Consider the following 21482-nt stretch of genomic DNA (forward strand, 5'->3'; position numbering starts at 1 on the left):
TAGCACAGGAATTGTGAAAAGACGTGGACATCAGCACTTTTATGGCACATTGAGACCGACGTGCGGATGTCCACGCCTTCTGCCTTTTTGTGAAAGTCAGATGACGTCCCGGATCAACAAAGCCTTCACGTTGGAAATGATCTGGTTGTTCCAGCGGGGTTGGAGCCTGTCGATCGGCGCTCGGAGCGCAGCGCGCTCTCAGCAGTTGTGGGTGGTCTTTAAACCGTCTGGATCACTCCTTAATCTGTGTAATCCCCATAAAATCATCCCTGAAAGCCATATTAATTTTCCGAACGGTGTCCACCTGGAGGTCTCTCACAGTTTCTGGAAAAAAATTGATGCAGCAAAGCTCTAAATCGTTCAGACATTTATTCGCAATAAAAAAACGACGAGAGGGGTGGACCACTGCTCACACAAAGCCTGCTCACAGGCGAATGACGCAACCGACAGGCGTGAAAAAACTCACGCATGCGCACGAAGGTTCAAGCTTGGCTGATGCAATCACACGTGATTCAAATCCATATGGTTTTTGAAAAAAAATAAAAAGGTCCGATACTTTTTGGACAGACCTCGTATATTGAAATGTACATACATTGAGCCAGTCCTCATCTAACACTGAAAATTTACCCTCCCTCTCCCAGTTTACTTTTTTTTTTATTTATTTTGTATTGTAGAGTTTATTTTTTGGTCAAAAAGCCTTTATAAATTATAGAAATGGCACCAGTTGAGTCATTTTGGTCAGAAATATTTTCACTCTCTGATCATCAAGTTCTGTTTTATTGCCAGTATTTTGAAGACGTCCAATTGTTCAAGATGATGATATTCCTTCTTCAAAGTCTTTAATTTTTTTTTTAGAAGTGAATAGTTGCTGTTGTCCTTTCCGCTAATCCTGTTTGTTCGGTGTTGCCACAGCAGATACAGCCAGATCCGCATTTGGTACAGTTTTTACTCTAGATGCCTTTCCTGATGCAACTCCAGTTTTACCTGAGGAAACCCTCGCAGTCCCTGGTGTTCTGAAGAGGTCTCCCATCCAAGTACTACCCAGGCCCCATACTGCTGATCTTCTGAGATCTGATGGGATCAGGCTCACACAGAGCAGACTGGCTGCTTTTTGAAAGCCTGGGATCCATTTTATGAGGTTTAAACTCTAGGTCAAAGATACATTATTTGTAATTTATCCTTTAATTTATATTCACCTCTTCACATGTTCTGTTTTTTTTTTTTTTTTTTTTTTTTATACTTTAATCTGTGGAATCGGGAAATTATTTATAAACCTTCCTAAACTTTGTGGGCCAATACTGCATGTAGAGGAGAATCATTCCTAATGGAAATTTTGTTGGCTTTCCATCTGGAATGGAACGTCAGGATCCACATGTTAATTAAGGGTTTAATCTGGGTGATTTAGTGTTAATCCTTAAAATGCAGTAGTGCTCCCCCCCCCCCCCCCCCCCCCCCCCGGTCCTCTTTTAAGAGTGGCTGTGTTTCAAGTTTAACCTTCAGTTTCTTTCACTGCCAAGTGAATCAAGAAATGATCTTGTTCAATTCAGAAAACTGTTTTCAGGGCATTTCTACTGGAAGTACATTGAATAGAAAGTGGTATTGTGAAAAAAATGTTCATTTTTATATTGTCAAATCTATGATTGACTTGTCATTTTAAATTTTTGTTAAAAGAGGCCATAATTTATCTCTGCTAATGATGGCCAGTGCTGGGCACAGTTCAGGTAACTTTTTTGTTAACGGATTAGCTTTTCAGATAACTTCAAAATCCATCAGCGGACCAATTAGCTTCCAATAAATTGGATTTGCTGTGGTGACCCCGAGTGCAAACATGGGAGCAGCTGAAGGGACTTACTAAGTAATGGTGGAAAACAATTATAAACCCTGTTGGCTCCTCTCTGCTATGCATTTTGCAGCTAAGAGGAGCTGAGCTCAACTCTACCCCACCACAAGGGGCCTGGTCACCAAGCTGCTACAAAAAAAACAAACGTTATTACCCTTTACCACATACAGCAGTCCAGTCATGAGGCCGATGTCCTCAAACGGAAAGCAGATTTGACTTATGGTTTTGATTTAGAAACCAAAATAATCTGGATAGTTTAACTACATTAATGTCACCTCTGTCATTGGTACAAAGTGAAAATATAACACATATCTTCATTTTAAAATAATGCACAAATTATGAAGTTTTGAACATTAATACACACAGATGCCAAACTGTATTGTGGGTAAACTGAGTCTGCTATCACTGATTCATTTAACCAACACAAAACTTAACGTGGGTGTTGGTTTTTACAAATAAATGTGTATTTGTAAAATATGTCATGTCAAATATGACATATTTTACAAATTTTTATTTTCATTTGTTAAAAAACAGAAAATTCTGTTAAGTTGTGATTCAGCCAGGCAGCAACAACTGTCTGATATAACCGGGCAGGACTCCTTCAACAGCACTGTCTGGGACATCTTTGATAATGAGGACCTGGGTGTGTTTACAGACACTGTACTGTGTTACATTAGGAACTGTGTAGATGAGGTCACAATGGAGAAATGCATCCGGGTCAACCCCAGTCAGAAACCCTGGGTGACCAGGGAGGTGAAGCAGCTGCTGAGGGAGAGAAACTCTGCCTTCAATGCTGGTGACAGGGCTCTCTACAGCACAGCCCGCGCCAAGCTGAAGAGAAGCATCAGGAAGGCCAAGAAGGATTTCAGGAAGAGGATTGATGACCACCTGACCAGCAACAATAGCAGGCAGGCATGGATGGTGGTCCAGCACCTCACCAACTGCAAACCCGGCATTAAAGCTGCTGAAGGTGACGTTGGCAGAAGAGTTAAATCTCTTCTTTGCCTGCTTTGAGACTGTGACACCAGAAGCAGCCGCCAGCGGCCGGGAGCAACTTTACGGATGGGGAGCATGAGGTGAGGCGCACACTGATCAGGGCAACGGGCCCTGATGGCGTCTCCAGACAGGTGCTGAAAGACTGTGCAGACCAGCTTGCTGGGATTTTCACCAAAATCTTCAACCATACCTGACACAGTCTGCTGTCCCGTCATAGCTGAAGACCTCCCCCATAACCACCCTCAATGACTACCTGGCCTGTTGCACTCACACCGGTGATGAAGTGTTTTGAAAAACTGGTTAGAAGTCACATCATGTCATTTATAACCCCCACTTCAGAACCATACCATTTCACTTACAAGGCCAACAGATTAAATTAGATTAGACAGAACTTTATTGATCCCTTGGGAAGACTCCCTCAGGGAAATTGAGGTTCCAGCAGCAATGTATATCAGCACACAGAGTAAGAAGCACACAGAATATCAAAAGTGAAAGTACAAAAGAAAAACAGTTTGCAAAATACAACCTCAAATTCCAGTGAAGTTGGGACGTTGTGTAAAATGTAAATAAAAACAGAATACAATGATTTGCAAATCCTCTTCAACCTATATTCTCACTCTGGACATACCTCTTTCATTCTGTTTAAATTTTATGTTTATTTTTCCTTTCTTCTCCAGATCTTTCAAGTCAGCGCGTGGTTACTCACGTTTATATTTATTTATATTTGCACTGAAAGGCTTGCACAATAATAAAGAATCTGTATCTGAATTTAAATCCAGATCAGGTGAACACTGGTAGGAGGACATAGAGTGTGACAGTGTGGTAAATCTCACAAAACTGTGTAAAAAGTGAGGAAACTCATAACACCTCTGAAGGAATTCAGAGACTTGTCATGCGGCGTCTTTACTCTGTTGCTTTAACATCCATATCTCCAATTTTAGATCTCTATAATGACATTTTGATGGCTATTGTTTCAGTGTTAGGTAATCTTACACCACCCTGTCTATGTCCCAAGCAAGCAGTAACTTTGTATGGTCTCAAAAGAAGCCCACCCAGATGATGCAGTTCCTTGACTGGCCATTTGATGCTAGCTCCAGAAGTGAGCCAGTTCCCATAGGAGTCCATGTTAAAATGTCCAACTTTCGAGGAAAGAAAAAGCATGTTTACACCCTGATACAAAAAGCGCTTTTGGTTTCTATTGATGACAACTGTACGGGAGTGAAATTTCTTTTCCTACCTTCTTAATTTAAGTTTAATGCTTGCTGTTGTGGGGACTGTGTCTATTGATTTAAGCATGTAATTGTAAATATGTGTGTCTTCTTGTGCAGTTACTTCTCCTAATGGATAGTCTACATAACTGGGTTCCACTATTTCAGTCACGTTAAATTGTCATGTGATTTAATATTGAACTGCTGGTATAGGCTCCAACCCCGTGACCCTTAATTGGAGTAAGCGGATATAGAAAATCACACTCAGTCATCTTCAACCGCTTATCCGGGATCGGGTCGCAGGGGCAACAGCTCTAGTAGGGGATCCCAAACTTCCCTTTCCCAGACCATATTGACCACCTCTGACTGGTGGACCCCGAGGTATTCCCAGCCATTGTGGAGATATAATCTCTCCACCTAGTCCTTGGTCTTCCTCTGGGTCTCTTTTCAGCTGGATGTGCCTGGAACACCTCCCTAGGGAGGCGCCCAGGAGGCATCCTTACCAGATGCCCGAACCACCTCAGCTGCGGCTCTACTCCGAGCTTCCCACGGTTGACCGAACTTCTTTCCCGATCTCTAAGGGAGACACCAGTCACCCTCCTAAGGAAGCCCATTTCAGCTGCTTGTACCCGTGATCTACTTCTTTCGGTCATGATCCAACCCTCATGACCATAGGTGAGAGTAGGAACAAAGGTTGACCAGTAGATCAAGAGCTTCGCCTTTTGGCTCAGCTCCCCTTTCGTCACAACAGTACAGTAGAGTAAATGCAATACCATCCCTGCTGCGCTGATTCTCCGGCCAATCTCACGCTCCATTGTCCCATCACTTGTGAACAAGATCTCGAGGCATTTGAACTCCTTCACTTGGGGCAAGACCACATTCCCTACCCGCAGGAGGCAATCCAGGTATAGAAAATGGATGAATGGATTTAATATTGGATGCTAATGCCGTTATCAGTTCTACCAGCTATCAGTAGCTTGATCTGTTCAGTTAGTTAATCTACAGTTACTGAGAAAATAAAGAGAGAAAATAAACCACGCAGTCCCCAAAAATATTTTATAAACACCTGAGCTGAGGTTAACCTGTTAGCTTAGCTCAAAGATTGCCCGGGGGGGTAGCGGACTTGTCACACCCAGGTCATGTAGTATTTCACCCACATGCGGCACTCAAAATGGTGACACGCAAAACAACAAATATTGGGCTTCATATCGGCTCGTCCAGGTAACTATAGAAAACCTGTGGGCGATGTCACACAGCTTTTGTCCAGTATATGTACAGTCTATGGGCACAAGTGATGGAATTGATCAGCAATTCCCAAACTTAGGAATGCCAGGGCCCACTGTAAAATCTGAAAATCTTCTGGGGCTCACCTAAACCTGTTATTGATGAGTTATTAGTCCTTTGGTTGCCCCTGTTTTTCTTCAGTGTTGCTACAACAGAGTCAGTGCAGATCCGCATTGGAATTTGGCACAAGTACACCGGATACCCTCCCTGGCATGACTCCACTCTAACCTGGAGAAACACACACACAGCCCCTCATTTTCCTAAAATCTTTGTGACTGCATGCGTAGTTGTGCTCTGTGCCATGGAGTGGCGCAGAGAGGAGGAGGAGACGGACAGAGCCAATGTGTGTCTTCATACGGCTCTCGTCTGGCGCGTTTTCCCAAACATCAGGCACATGCAGCAGGTGGAACACCTGCAGGAGCGCGCTGAGGAGCACTGAAATGAGACTTTTAGCCGACTTGGTGTCAGCAATCAAACTGAATGCGGTGCAGCAGGGTTTACATCATCGGTTACAACAGCAGGTGGAACAAGAAATGTCAGGAATGTGCCAAGAATGACACAAATGACATTCGTAACGCATACTGCCTATGTGTAAACAGCATAAAACAGACAGACAGAGAGAGACAGCGAGCCAGCACTGTGTCTCCACTTTTTTTTCCCCCAAGACCTGGATTTATGAGTTGCGGTTCGATTACCTGTTCTGAGCACACACGTGTTCTGAGCACACAGAGGTGCTGTGGGCTGCGTGATCATGCTCTCCAGCTGATTCACTCTGGATGCACGTACTCAGTTTTTAGATGTGTAGAGGAGCACCGTGTTGCACAGACAGTGTACAGTTGTGTAGATTTGCAGACAGTAGCTCAGTGTAGCGCAGAATTACGTGCAGAAGCACAGACTTGCTTAAAATGGCGTGCTTTAATCGTCCAATGCGCTACGCAGAAAAAAGCAAAAACTGAGTATGCTGCATCGAGCTGCATAAGTCAGCGTAGTAGGTACAAGACAATGCGCAACTCCGGTGTGAAAGGGCCTTTAGCAGCTGAGACCTGAGGGCTTCGTGCTGACACAGAGCAGAGCAGCTGCTTCTTTTACAAGATCAGACTGTTTTCCTGTTTTCCGTATCCTTTTAACAGCTTCATTCACTGCAGTTTACAGGGTTCATGCCCAGACTTTTCCAAAGTGAAACTTATGACACTGTTGTAACAGCAAACAGTGGACGGGGCTACAGTAACTGTGTTTACAGTCTGCAGCCTCCAAAGTTAAACACTTTGAAAGAAGCTTAGTGTCTCTCACGCTCTCTCCCTCACACTCGCGCCCTCTCTCTTGATCTGTCTCACATCTCTCTCTCTCTCTCTCTCTCTCTCTCTCTCTCTCTCTCTCTGTCTCTGTCCTTCTCTTGTGCTTCCTCTCAGTGTGTTTTTGCTCTTCATCCTTCCAGGACCCACTGAACGCTTCGTCTCAGGTTGTATACGACTGGTAGAAATCCAGTCCAGTTCTCTGTGGCGTTTCTAACTGGAATGTGAGGTGATGTTTGGTTAATGTTTGATGGTGTGTTGTTGCTTTTTGACGGTGGAAACTTTATCTGCTGCACAGTTTAGATCCTTTTTCTGTGTCCTGCTTTCAACCTGCTGCTAAACTCACCCGGTCGAGGGCACACATTTGTATTTTTAATTATGAGCTCCAGAAGCATTTCCTTTTATGGTTTTCTATGTCCTGATGTGTGAGTATTTTTAAAATAATGCTTAGTTTTGATGTGTTCAGGTGTGAATTAGAGGGAAAATGGTCCCAAACAGTCAACAGAATCATCTGGTCACCAGGTCAGATGTTTCGTCAAATTCTTTCCCAGTGTGCTGTTTGTCTTTCTTGAATAGAGTAGGCATTTGCCAAAAAATACAATTGATAATTGTCTTCGGGGAGGGGGATGGGGAGCGAACTGATTCCAGCGTTTCAAATATTTGAGTCATTTATTAATGAAAAAATTTAAGTGACAATCTGTGTGGTGAACTGTGAGTTAAACATTTTAGTTTACACTCTCGATTAATCAGTTATTTCTCTAAATAACTACTAGATTAATCATTAATTGACAGTTACAGAGGTGGTTACAGCCATTTCTTTGTGGTCACACTCCCCCCCCCCAACCTTGATTAAAAAAAAAAATAGACGTTTACAAGTGCCTCCTCCTTTAATTGAAACATGTTTCAATGTTAATATGTTAATATTTAAAGAAGAAATCCAGATAAGGATACAATCCAAATAACAGTTTATATTACAATATTACAAAAACCTGTTTACCAGAGATAACGCTTATAACATAGTTGATATTTAGCTTGCAACTAAAATGGAGAAATCTTTAATTTGTTTACTTTGGAATAGAGTGGTAATTGAGAATGTGTGTGTGTGTGTGTGTTAATCTTTTAATAACCTGAGGTAAATTAACACGTTTTGGGCGTACCGGTATTTCTGTTTCATATGTTGTAGAAGTCTCAAACCAGCTGTGTCAGGCCTAAATTACACTTATGACAGGATAGTGTTTAATGCCTTAAACACTAAAAACTGATTTTACACAATGTGGCCATTTTAATACGATTATCATTTACACATTAAATTCTGAATGAAAACCTCAGTAGATCTTTTCAGTTACCTGAACTCTTTACTTCAGTATGTGACAGGTGGAAATTTAAATTTATTGATATTAATCCATCTATCCATTTTCTATACCCACTTTCTCCAATTGGGGGTCACGGTGGGACTGGAGTATATCCCAGCAGTCATGGGGCGTGAGGCAGGGTATACCCTGGATAGGACGGCAGTCTGTCGCAGGGCCACATAGAAACAAACAAACACATTCACACTTACAGGCAATTTAAAGTTTCCGCTTCATCTAACCATAGAAGTAGAGAGACTGGAATGCCAACTCAAGATCTTGTTCCATTGAATTCTGTTTGTGAGCTTGCAACTCCGAGATTTCAGCCACTCAGCCGCGAGAGTTGGGGTAATTCACTTCCTGTCGTCTGCCAGCAATAACACCAGATGCGCTTTTAAAGCACAGTTTCTGCATGTTTTTTTTAGTTTTCTGCTGTGGCTTCAGCAAGTTATCCCCTTGAAGTATGTTCAAAGTGTAGCTTGAATGAAATTCTTGTTGATTTTAAATCGTATTCAGAACAAAACGTGCTAATACAGCCCCAATTCCAATGAAATTGGGTTGTTGTGTAAAATGTAAATAAAAACAGAATACAATGATTTGCAAATCTTCTTCAACCTATATTCAATTGAATACACCACAAAGACAAGATATTTAATGTTCAAACTGATGAACTTTATTGTTTTTGTGCAAATATTTGCTCATTTTGAAATGGATGCCTGCAACACATTTCAAAAAAGCTTGGACAGTGGTGTGTTTACCACTGTGTTACATCACCTTTCCTTCTAACAACACTCAGTAAGTTTTTAGGAACTGAGGACACTAATTGTTGAAGCTTTGTAGGTGGAATTCTTTCCCATTCTTGCTTGATGTACGACTTCAGTTGTTCAACAGGCTAGGGTCTCCGTTGTCATATTGTGCGCTTCATAATGCACCATAGGTTTTCAGTGGGCAACTGGTCTGGACTGCAGGCAGGCCAGTCTAGTACCCGCACTCTTTTACGACAAAGCCACGCTGTTGTAACACGTGCAGAATGTGGCTTGGCATTGTCCTGCAGAAATAAACAGGGACGTGGGTTTGCATGTGACCATTTCAAATGAGCTTGAGCCCAGAGAAGGCGGTGGCATTTCTGGATGTTGTTGATGTATGGCTTTTGCTTTGCATGGTAGAGTTTTAACTTGCACTTGTAGATGTAGCGACGAACTGTGTTAACTGACAATGGTTTTCTGAAGTGTTCCTGAGCCCACGAGGCAAGATCCTTAACACAATGATGTCGGTCTTTAATGCAGTGCTGCCTGAAGGATTGAAGGTCACCGGCATTCAATGTTGGTTTTTGGCCTTGCCGCTTACATGTAGAAAGTTCTCCAGATTCTCTGAATCTTCTGATTATATTATGGACTGTAGATGATGGAATCCCTAACGTCCTTGCAATTGAACATTGAGAAACATTGTTCTTAAACTGTTGGACTATTTTTCATGCAGTTTTTCACAAAGTTGTGATCTTCGCCCCATCTTTGCTTGTGAACGGCTGAACCTTTTCATTCCTTTTATACCCAATCATGACACTCAGTTAGTGTCCTCAGCTCCCAAATGCTTATTGAGTGTTGTTAGAATTGAATATAGGTTGAAGAGGATTTGCAAATCATTGTATTCTGTTTTTATTTACATTTCAAACTTCTTTGGAATTGGGGTTGTATTATTGATAAGAGCATGCAGACTGTTAGCAAATGATGCAGAAAATCATGGTCAATAATCATTAATTATTCATAAAACGTGTATAGAAATACAATAAAAGCACACATCATTCATCGTTTAAAAAGCATTATAGTAAAACTCATAAATATAACCGTTTAAAACTCATAAATTGTATAATAAGTCATCAAACACCATATTAAAATTGTCAATCAAAAATCAAACACAAAAAAATAATCATAATATTCCTTTGAAGTAATAACACTTGGAACATTTACCACATGATGAGGGAGGCTGTTCCACAAAGTTACAACTAAATATAAAATATTTTCTTGAGTCACATCTGCATATTTACACCTCAAAAATGTGAGATTGATCTCTCAAACATAAACTTTACTTTGGGGGGAAAAATGCTGGCCTAGATAGATATACAGTAGTGTTCAGAATAATAGTAGTGCTATGTGACTAAAAGGATTAATCCAGGTTTTTGAGTATATTTCTTATTGTTACATGGGAAACAAGGTACCAGTAGATTCTCACAAATCCAACAAGACCAAGCATTCATGATATGCACACTCTTAAGGCTATGAAATTGGGCTACTAGTAAAAAAAAAAGTAGAAAAGGGGGTGTTCACAATAATAGTAGCATCTACTGTTGACGCTACAAACTCAAAACTTATGTTCAAACTGCTTTTTAAGCAATCCTGTGAATCATTAAACTAGTATTTAGTTGTATAACCACAGTTTTTCATCATTTCCTCACATCGGCGAGGCATTAATTTTGTTGGTTTGGAACCAAGATTTTGCTTGTTTACTAGTGTGCTTGGGGTCATTGTCTTGTTGAAACACCCATTTCAAGGGCATGTCCTCTTCAGCATAAGGCAACATGACCTCTTCAAGTATTTTGACATATCCAAACTGATCCATGATACCTGGTATGCGATATATAGGCCCAACACCATAGTAGGAGAAACATGACCATATCATGGTGCTTGCACCACCATGCTTCACTGTCTTCACTGTGAACTGTGGCTTGAATTCAGAGTTTGGGGGTCATCTCACAAACTGTCTGCGGCCCTTGGACCCAAAAAGAACAATTTTAATCTCATCAGTCCACAAAATATTCCTGTATTTCTCTTTAGGCCAGTTGATGTTCTTTGGCAAATTGTAACCTCTTCTGCACATGTCTTTAATTCAACAGAGGGACTTTGCAGGGGATTTTTGCAAATAAATTAGCTTCACACAGGCGTCTTCTGTCACAGCACTTACAGGTAACTCCAGACTGCCTTTGATCATCCTGGAGCTGATCAGTGGGTGAGCCTTTGCCGTTCTGGTTATTCTTCTATCCATTTTGATGGTTGTTTTCTGTTTTCTTCCACGTTTTCTTCCATGCGTTCCACGAACTCACTGACTGAATGCCACACTACTATTATTGTGAACACCCCCTTTTCTACTTTTTTTTTTACTAATAGACCAATTTCATAGCCTTAAGAGTGTGCATATCATGAATGCTTGGTCTTGTTGGATTTGTGAGAATCTACTGAATCTACTGGTACCTTGTTTCCCATGTAACAATAAGAAATACGAGGTCTGTCAATAAAGTAACAGACCTTTTTATTTTTTTTTTAAACTATATGGATTTCATTCATATGTTTTACGTCAGATAAGCTTGAACCCTCGTGCGCATGCGTGAGTTTTTCCACGCCTGTCGGTGACGTCATTCGCCTGTGAGCACGCCTTGTGGAAGGAGTGGTCCCGCCCCCTGGTCGGATTTTCTTTGTCTGGAAATGGCGGAATGATTTGGACTTTTTTTTCCATCAGAATTTTTTCAGAAACTCTTAGAGACTGGCACCTGGAAACCATTTGAAAAATTTATCTGGCTTTCGTTGAAAATTTTACGGGCTTCACAGAGAATAAGGACTGTTACTACAGCTTTAAGGACGGCCTTAAGGTCGCTCGGCGCGCCGCGCTCCGAGCTGCGACGACGAGGCGGAAAACGCCAGATCATTTCTAAGCTGATGGCTCTGTGGATACGAGACTGTCGTACTCAAAACCTGGATTAATCTTTTTAGTCACATAGCACTACTATTATTTAAATAATAGTATAAGCACTAGCTTATACTATTATTTATACATAGTACTATTAATTATTAAAATTAAATAAGTATAAATTGAACAGAGAACAATAAGATCTCAATAAATTAAAATAAATAGCAACTGTATCCCTGTAGAAGTGTAGACAACAAATTTAGCACCATGTTTTGGACAAGAAAATAATGGACTAGAAGATAAGCTCGTCTTTTGGACGAGAAATTACATTAAAAAAATAAAAATAAATAAAACAGTGGCGTGATCCTCTTCCCTTAGCTGACTGAATAAACTTAACTTTAACTGTCTTTTAAAATTTGCCTGCAAGATCTGTATTTTATATAAGATATATTTTAGCTGAATAAATCCCCTTTCAACCTAACCGGTTGTTTCCAAACCTTTGCAGCAGTAACAGCACGGTACCGAAGCATTTTTATTTTGAGAGCAGCGTGACTTTGGGAATGATAATTGGGGCAAGTACAAAATGTAAGGCTCGGTAAATTATTCAGATTAATTGATCAAAACCTTTAACCTTATTTTGTGATGTTTGATATCATCGATTCCCGTCTTAAATTGGAGTTTATAATACCTGTGAATGAAGCTGGCCGCAGAGCAACAGACCAGAAATGAAGAACTCAGACTCCTCTCGCGCATGTGACCTCAGCCTTCGAGGTCAGGAGTTGGCATTCCATCTCTCTACTTTTATGATCTAACCTGCATGTCTTTGGATGTGGGAGGAAGCTGGAGAGAACCCACACAAACATGGAAAGAACACGCAAACTCCACACAGAAAGGCCACAGGTGGGAATCAGTCCCATGACCTTCTTGCTGTGAGGCAACAGTGCTAACCACTACAACACTGTGCTGACCTTATTGATGGTCATCTGAAGTAAAATTAGAGGATTTGAGGGGGCAGATAATTTCAGTTACATATGTCACAGAAGTGTTAAACAAGCTGTCAGCCATAAATTCTGCTTAAATCAGGAAAATACCAGTGAAAGTACTCATAAAACTGTGGGGCATTGGGGATGTTGATCATTAAATATCAAACACATGAAAATGTAACATAAAAAGTGATTTGGCACCACACCTGTGCTTCAATCCAGCCCCGTGCTGCTTCCTGGTTGTTTCAGTATTTATTTGACTCACAGCTCTGACAGCTTTTTACTTGCTACTTGGGAAACTCTAAGATCTGTGATGTGTAAATACATTATTTAAGCGTCGCTGTTAATGAAGTCTTCATGATTTTCCACACACATCCATGTGTGCAGTTAAACAGAAAAAAATTGCACAAGAGTATATAATCACCAGTGTGGCCACAGTTACTTTGACAAAGTAATCCAATTACTGATTACTCAGTTTTAAAAGTAACTAAGTTAGATTACTAGTTACTTTATTAGTTACTTTCAGCAACTGCCGACAACATCCCCCCCGCCACCTCAACATGAAAATGATAATCCGTTAGCCAATACTCACTTTATAGTCACCCTTTCTTGACTTCAATGAACATAAATACTTGTTTTATAAAAAATAAAATAAAGACATCTTTCTTGTAATGGTAAAACTTACAATTTCTAACCTACATTGTTTATAAATGTAACTATTAAATTCTTTCTAACATTTAAATTCTCTCTAAACATTTTAGTTGTTGAAATTATTATTATTGTTGTGTGCCATTATTATGGTAAACAAGTAATAATTGTGGACTAATTGCTGTCTGAGATAACTGGAGTGTAAATGTAATTTTTCCATTGTGAGATCAGTAAAGTATCTATATCTATTAAAAGTAGTGTTCATAGTAGTAGTAAAAAAAAAAATGCTTCAAAAGTGAACCTTTAATCTAGGGGTGTTGTGGGGGGGCGTGTCCCTGTCCCACTCCATGCCCCCTTTATGCAGAAAACACGACCAGATTGAGAGGCAAGAAAGTTTTATCTGCGTTTTGTGTCATGTTGTCCTCAGAAAGAGAGTTAAGGTGCATTGGGGTTTTGAGAGATGACTGTTTTTTTTTGTTTTTTTTCTTCAACTTGGAGCAGCAATTGCAATTAATGAATTGCTTTGCCCACTTTCAGTGAGCAAAGCAGGCAGTTCAGTCGAACCCTGACCCCCCTGCCCACGGGCCAAGTTTAATGCTGCGATCGACCTGAAATGCAAAAATAATAGTAACACACAGTGACTTGGAGAAGTAACTTTAATCTGAGTTCTGATTTGGAAAGATTAGTGCGTTAGAGTACTCGTTACTGAAAAAAGTGGTCAGATTAGAGTAACATGTTACTAGGTAACGCGTTACGCCATCACTGATAATCACACAGGATCTAATGAGAGATTACTGCCATAACTATTTCTTAAAATGGATGAGAAACTATATCACAGTGTTTTTGAAACAGAGGATCAGAGTCCTGCATTTTAATAATCTGTTGGGAGAAGTTTGGTTTTGAAACTTTGTCTGGGGGAGAGATGTCTTAGAAATGTGGGGAGGGTTTGTCATGGAGGCAGTGAGGTGCAGTGTGCATGTTTGTGTGCATAATGCACCCATATGCCCGAAAGAAGTGAAGTAATGTGGTTTCAGGACAAAACACAACCCCTATCCCCCCTTTCCCAACACACACACACACTTATTTTTCTTGTAATTTAAATTTTGTAAATTAAGATCTCCCCTCCCTTTCAGAATATTAACCTCTTCTCTTCATCAGCTGTTTTTTCTTCAACAGCCCTAATGTCACTGCACAAAGACACAAATCCTCACGAGTAGTAAAAGGCCTTCACCAGTGTATGCTGCTTACACAGGATTATTTCCTAAAAGCATTACTTGTAACAAAATGCCTTCCACAAACATAAGTGTAGTTACGTTTTTGAAAACACACTTTGCTGTGGTTTTGAAGCACTTCCTTCCTGTACTTCCACAAACTGATAGCAAACAGAACATAAGGTCCTGTTTTGTAATACAAGCAAGAATAAAACTATGTTTGCGCTTGTTTATTTCCTCTTGATTGGTAGAAAATATTGTCCTTGTGTGACTGTGCTGAGGACAGTCTACCCCGCTGTTATCCAGTACAGATATGGCGCCTGCAAGGCTGTACTTCTTCGTGACTGTGAAGCGGATGTCTCACGTGGTTAATGGTAGCCATCATCAACAGTTTTGACAAGACTCATTTCTGATACCACAAAGGTCAATTACATAAAGACAACTTGCGATTGAGCACTGAAGCAAATTCACCTTTCAGACTTCACCAGTGATTCAACTATTAAAATATTCCTTTACTGATTATAAGATTGTGAATTTCTTATAATTATGGAGTATAATTTATTTTATTATTATTATTATTATTATTATTATTTGACTTGCCCTAGATAGACTGGCAGCCTGTCCAGGATGTATCCTGCTTCTCACCCAATGACTGCTGAGATAGGCTCTGCTCCCCCCCAGTACACACGCTGATTTGATTTTGATCATGGCTAAAATATGTTTGATCCATAAAATATGACCAAATATGTCCAACTCCACGTTGTGAAGTTGGACAAAGATGCTCAAATGACCCGCAATTCATGGAGAGAAATTGTACACCTTACCTTTGGTTTGGAGGTTGATAATTGTATAAAGAAGGTCATTGAAGGACAAATTAATCCAGAAAAAAAACTCTTCCTGTAGCAGATTTCATAAAGATGCGACGGAGAAGTTTAAAAGATTAACGCGCTCATCTGTCATTGCATGGCCACGGAATTACAGTTGCAGAAGCATATATCAGGCTGTTAAAGTACCATTCCGCAGCGGACTTAGAAAAAAGGGTGATGGGACCAAATGTAATCTTTTTAATGCACATAATGATGGTTATTTAAGGCAGGCATTTGTTTTTGTTTTGTTTATTTTTCAGAACAAGTTTTGATCCGGCCATTAAATGAGGCAGGTCCTGATTCAGGATTCTTGGAGGATTGTTCGGCACCTCCTGACTATGACTAATCCATTACATAGATATCACAGATTTTGTTCGTTTTATACATATAACAGATTTTGGCCGTTTTACACATATAACTGATTTCTGGTCCACCTGAATCCATTATATGTGAGCTTTACTGTAATGCTGGTTTATTTTAGAAATGTCTTGTAAAATTACAGCTCTTTTTTTTTTTGAAGTCAACATATTTAACCTAGGGGAATTCCATAGAGAATATTTTACTTACCTTTTAACACTGTCTGCAGGAGGATGTGCGTGTGCACATACATGAGCTTTTGAAAAGATGCCTGTAAGAAGTGTAGAAGAGTTTATTTCTTGCTAACTTTTACATAATATATGAGAACCATGTTAGATTTACACAGAAACACAGCGGCTTCTGAGCATTTTCACCATATTGGATTAGCAGCCAGAGAGAGACCAGCCATTGATGTCATGGAACCTCTCTACTCTGATTGGCTGTCACCATGTCCTTCCCAAAATCTCTTGTGCAAGTCTGAGGAAGCCCCCACGTGATCTATGGTGTCACTGTCACAGACTGTATTGGTCTCAACTAGGGTCCTGTATTGGGATTGGGTCCTACCAGGTCCTGCAGGACCCAACACAAGTCTCATGGGAGTGGGCGGTTAGAACTTCGCGAGTGGTAAGGAGCAGCTGAAAAACACTGCGTGATCCGAAACAACAGGATGACTGAATCAACAAAGGAGAATAATGTAAAAGTATTTGGCGTCCATACAATACTTTCAGCTTAAGTACAGTGTCTTTAATTTAACAGGAGCAGCGCACAGGAAGCGCAGCAGACCAGAGCAGGTACACCAACAGACACAGTGAGAGTTACCATAGCAACACTGCATGCCCATATAGGGCACACTTATAAGAAGCACTCTTTAAGAAATGAAACAAATAGCCCCGTGAATCTCTGTATTAATAGCCTAAATGTGTTTTCTCCAGGCAGCATGGTGAATTAGTGGTTAGCACTGTTGCCTCACAGCGAGAAGGTCATGGGTTCGATTCCCACCTGTGGTCTTTCTATGTGGAGTATGTATGTTCTCCCCGTGTTTGTGTGGGTTCTCTCCATGTGCTCCAGCTTCCTCCCACATCCAAAGACATGTAGGTTAGGTGGATTGGAAACTTTAAAATTGTCTGTAGGTGTGCGTGCAGGTGTGACTGTGTTTGTTTGTCCAAATGTGGCCCTGCGACAGACTGGCGTCCTGTCCGCCTTGCACTCTGACTACTGGGATATGCTCCAGCCCCTCATGACCTTTTAATTGGACTAAACGGTTGAAGATGAGTGAGTAAGTGTTTTCTCCTGCGGGAAGGGAGGAGACACAAAATCAATGCATCTCTATTTCTGTGCAGGCATAAATTCTCAGTCTTGCTGGTGCGGGAATGGTTGGGAGTCTAACACACGTTGTGGGTGCGGGCGGTACTGGTCTGAATTTCAGTGGGTACAGGCAGGGGTGGGATAAAGAAATTAGTCCCGCGCAGGGCTCTCGTCTCAGCCATCGCTGTAGTTCAAGGTCGTCTGTTCTTTAAAAAAATTTACACTTCAAGGGATTTTTTTTTTTCTAGTTGCGAATTTGATTGTATTGGTAATGTCATATTATGAATCCTCTATTTAAAGGCTAATAAATAAAATTAAACGGTGCCAAAGAAAATTATTTTCATGCTGTAAGTCTTAAAAAGCTCAGTGTCCCTATACGTTTAACTAAAATAAGTGGGTTTTGAAAATGGATGGATTATTTTACCTCTGTATACATTGTCCTAAAATATATTGACATTAAATCCACTTTGTACAAAATTATTGCTGCAAAAATGCTTGTTTGCCCATTTCCTTAAAGACACTTCCTGTCCTTGCACATTATATTTGTTTTATATTTTTGAGAAAAGTTAAGTTTTATTTTATTCTTTGTAAAAAAACATACATTTCACATGACAATACAGTTAATTTACAGTTAGCAATCAGTAACCATTGGGGTGAGGGGATATAGAAGATGAATAAATGAATGAATAACCATCTAATCCGTGCTGTGATTTCAAGTGTTGCAATGACAATGAAATGCTGCTCATCATACCTGAGTGGTGTTATTAATTTGAATATTTTCAGAGCTCCCGTGCTAATTTTGGCCTTTATTTAAGGTGCTACAGCATCAAAGGATTACCATTTCCATAAAATCCTAGTCCAATTCTTAAAAAAACACTAACGCAAAATTTTGTTTGCAAATTCTTTCAAAGAAAATCACAAAAGGTAAAGGACAGGAGACTAACTTTAACGTTTGACAGTGTTCTCATTTTATATATTACTGAACTGTCTTTACATAAGAATCTGCAGAATGTTCCACCAAAGCTGAGCAATACTGATCACAGGGGACCCCCCCCCCAAAAAAAACAAAACAAAACAAGACAAAAACAAACTTGAAGCAAAATGCAATGTTGCAGGTGGGAGATGCTGCTTTATTAGATGAGATAAAACTTTATTGATGTCTTGAGGGAAAACTAAATATTGCCACAGTAGATGGAACTGTCAATACATGGATATGATGTTTCTAACATTTATCATCTAATTTCTGAACTTTATTATATTACATTTTAAAATGAGATGAGCTAACCTACAACTGCAGTCGATCTATATATATCTAACGGGGGGGGGGAGTCATAATGAGTGTTTATGGAGCATAATTATGGAACAACTACAACTGACCTGTGGTCAGTTTTGCTGTTGAAACTTAAACACAAAATGCAAACAAATGATAATTTGAAATGTTTTTGGACAGTATATCAGAGGGAATTGAACTTTTAATACATTTAAACGGTGTCAAAGTATCATCAGAATATGATTTTATTTCCTGTAAAGATCATATCCATTTACTTTCTAAATCTGGTTACTCCATTTGAGGGTAACAGGGACTGGATCCTATCCCAGCAGTCATTGGGGGGGAGGCGGGGTTCACCTTAGACATACTTCCAGTCTGTCACAAGGCCGACACAGAGACAAACACTTTCACACACTCCCTCACACCTACGGCCCATTTAGAGCAGAGGTCTCCACCACCCGCTGATAAACTGGTTCTACCTGCTCAAAGTGCTCAAAGAAAACCTGCGCCCTCTTGGCCCTTTCAGGAATCACTTTGATACCTCTGATTTAGAGTCACCAGTTCACCTACCTTGCATGTTTTTGGAACAGGGAGGAAGCTGGAGTACCTGGTTGGAACCCATGCAAACACAGGGAGAAGACGCAAACGCCACATAGAACGGACCAAGTTGGGAGTGAACCTGGGATCTTGACTCTGTGAGGGACCAGTGCTTATAATAAGACACTCCTGCAAATTTTTAAAAAGTCTTAAAAAAATCTGTAAGACTGAGCAGGATCACAGCATCTGTTGGCATATGTGAGTGGAGCAGAAGGATTTTGGTCAGAAGGTGAAACAGCATGTTTGAAATAAACTGCAGTGTTGTCTCTCGCTCCATCTCCCTCTACTTTTGCATTCCAGAATATATTGCTACTGGGGACCGGTTCACACCCTGTGTCTGAATGTATAAGAGATCACATTTGATCTGTGATCTGTACTGACCCCCCTCCAAGGATATGCACCCAGGTGTACTGTGGATTAATTACAGAGTTTACAAAAGTGTGAGTTCATGTCATGGTGACTTCTTTTTAAAGTGATTACTGTTAATTTCAGTCCGGTTGCAATGAGATCACACTGCGAGTGGAGGCATGCAATGCATGTTCATGCCATGCAGTCCAGAACGTAGCCTGTAAAAGCTTTTTTTATGCTCCACTAGATAATGTTTGCTGTCTGCAGGCTTAACGTATACTTCTAGTTCCAAACACAGAAAGAATCTGTCAAACTGGAGAAGTTGAGGATGAAGTGTCTGTTGTCTGAGCTCACTAACTGTGCTCAATATGCGGGTGCAAGCTTTGTTGTCAAAACAGCCTATGGTTTCCAGATCAAAGGGAGCAAAAAGTGCTTCAGCTGAGTGCAACAATCTGTGACTAAGTTGTGTGGATTGCAAGATTTTGTTTCATCTTAGCTATAAAATGTATTTTTAAAAAAGCTAAAATAGTCCCAAACCCTGCCCAGATTTTGTTTGTTTGCCTAATTACATTTTAACCCAAAAAATAAAATTCAACACTGCTCAGTCTGGCAATAAGAAAGCCCACAGCTCCAGGACATAACAAGTACTCCGGACTTTTTCTGAGCATCTGCTTTGCAGGACCACTGTTCTGAATAAAGTGGGACCAGTGGGTAGAACTAATGTATTTATCTCGAAAGGGTGATAAGTAAAGTTATTGTTTCTCTCTCACCAAACAATGTAGACATCCTCATCTTTTTGAAGTAATAAACTTAGATCAGCTTGTTGGCAGAATAAATCATGAAATTCTCTAAAATCTTCTGGTAGATACCTGTGTTCACTTTGGACTTGATAAAACACAGTGGACCAGCACCAACAGATAAGGCCCCAAAAATGATCACTGACTGGAAACGTCACCCTGACCTTTAAGCAGCTTGGATTCTGTGTCTTTCCACTCTTCCTCCAGACTCTGGCACCTTGATTTCCAAATGGAATGAAAAATGGACTTTGGACCACTGCGCAAAATTAAGTTCAGGTTAAACGCTTCTGACATTGTCTCTGATTCAGGAGTGGCTTGACCCTAGGAAGGAGACTCTTGAAGCCCATTTTTTGGACACATCAATGCATGCTGGCTCTTCAGTCAATGTCTCCAGCCTCAGTCCACTCCTTGTGACGCACCACAAAGTTCTTCAATTGGTTTTGCTTGAGTCTTTTCAAGGCTGCAGTCATCTCTGTTGGTTGTGCAGCTTTGCTAAGCACACTTTTCTCTTCCAGTCAACTTCCCATGAATATATGAATATGCTTTGGTACAGCACTCTGTCAACAAGCAGCCTTTTCAGCATTACATTCTGAAGGGCATCAATGCGTTTTTTGAGGACAACTGTCACTTCATCAGTCTTTACCGTGTTTGTGGTTGTGTACTGAACCAAACTGAGAGATTCATCGTATTTATACTGTATAAATAGTTACTTGAAATGAGATATTCTAATATTTTGAACATACTGTATTTTTTTGGAGTATAACTCACTTTTTTTTTTTTTTTTACTAGTTTGGAAGGTCCTGTGACTTATTCGAGGTCTGTCAGTAAAGTATAGGTCCTTTTTATTTTTTTCAAAAACTATATGGATTTCATTCATATGTTTTTACGTCAGACATGCTTGAACCCTCGTGCGCATGCGTGAGTTTTTCCACGCCTGTCGGTGACGTCATTCGCCTGTGAGCACTGCACAAAGACGTGCGGACAGATTGCAGCGTTGGCTCACAGCCGCCACGACGCTCCGCCACAGGAAAAACACCTCTGTTGGAAGCCTTAAGGACAAGTTTGAACATGTCCAACTGTTAAACAATTTCTCATATACTCACTCCACTGAAAGCCATCAAAAGCCGCCTTGATTTTACAAATGGTTATCAACACGGAGGTGTTTTTCCTGTGCCGCCGCACCGCGCCAGCTGCGTCCCGATGCGCGGACCCATCCGCACGTCTTTCATTAAAAAAAATCTCCTTTAACAGTGGAATATCTGGATAAAATGCTGAAACCGACTTCTTCTGAAACTTCTCTGTTCTCTCACGAAGTCCTGGATCAATAGAGCCTGAAATGTGGAGGTTTTCAGCTTGAAACAGGCTGACGACGGCGCCTGGGAGCGCTGCGCGACGTCCCGCTGCGTGGGAAGTCCTTAAAGCGACAGTATCACCTCAAAATCTCTCATCAGCT

The 21482-nt window shown here is 40.6% G+C and overlaps 1 protein-coding gene across 1 annotated transcript in view; it reads left to right on the top strand.

The window, feature by feature from the left end:
- The first annotated feature begins 6719 nt into the window (after positions 1-6719).
- Positions 6720-21482, top strand: part of dgkzb (diacylglycerol kinase, zeta b) — a 154933-nt gene continuing 140170 nt past the window's right edge. The window contains exon 1 of the mRNA XM_034175777.1: positions 6720-6787. The gene's annotated coding sequence lies outside the window, so the exon portion shown is untranslated. The remainder of the gene's footprint in view (positions 6788-21482) is intronic.

This window comes from Thalassophryne amazonica, chromosome 8, assembly GCF_902500255.1.
Source record: "Thalassophryne amazonica chromosome 8, fThaAma1.1, whole genome shotgun sequence".
NCBI lineage: Eukaryota > Metazoa > Chordata > Actinopteri > Batrachoidiformes > Batrachoididae > Thalassophryne > Thalassophryne amazonica.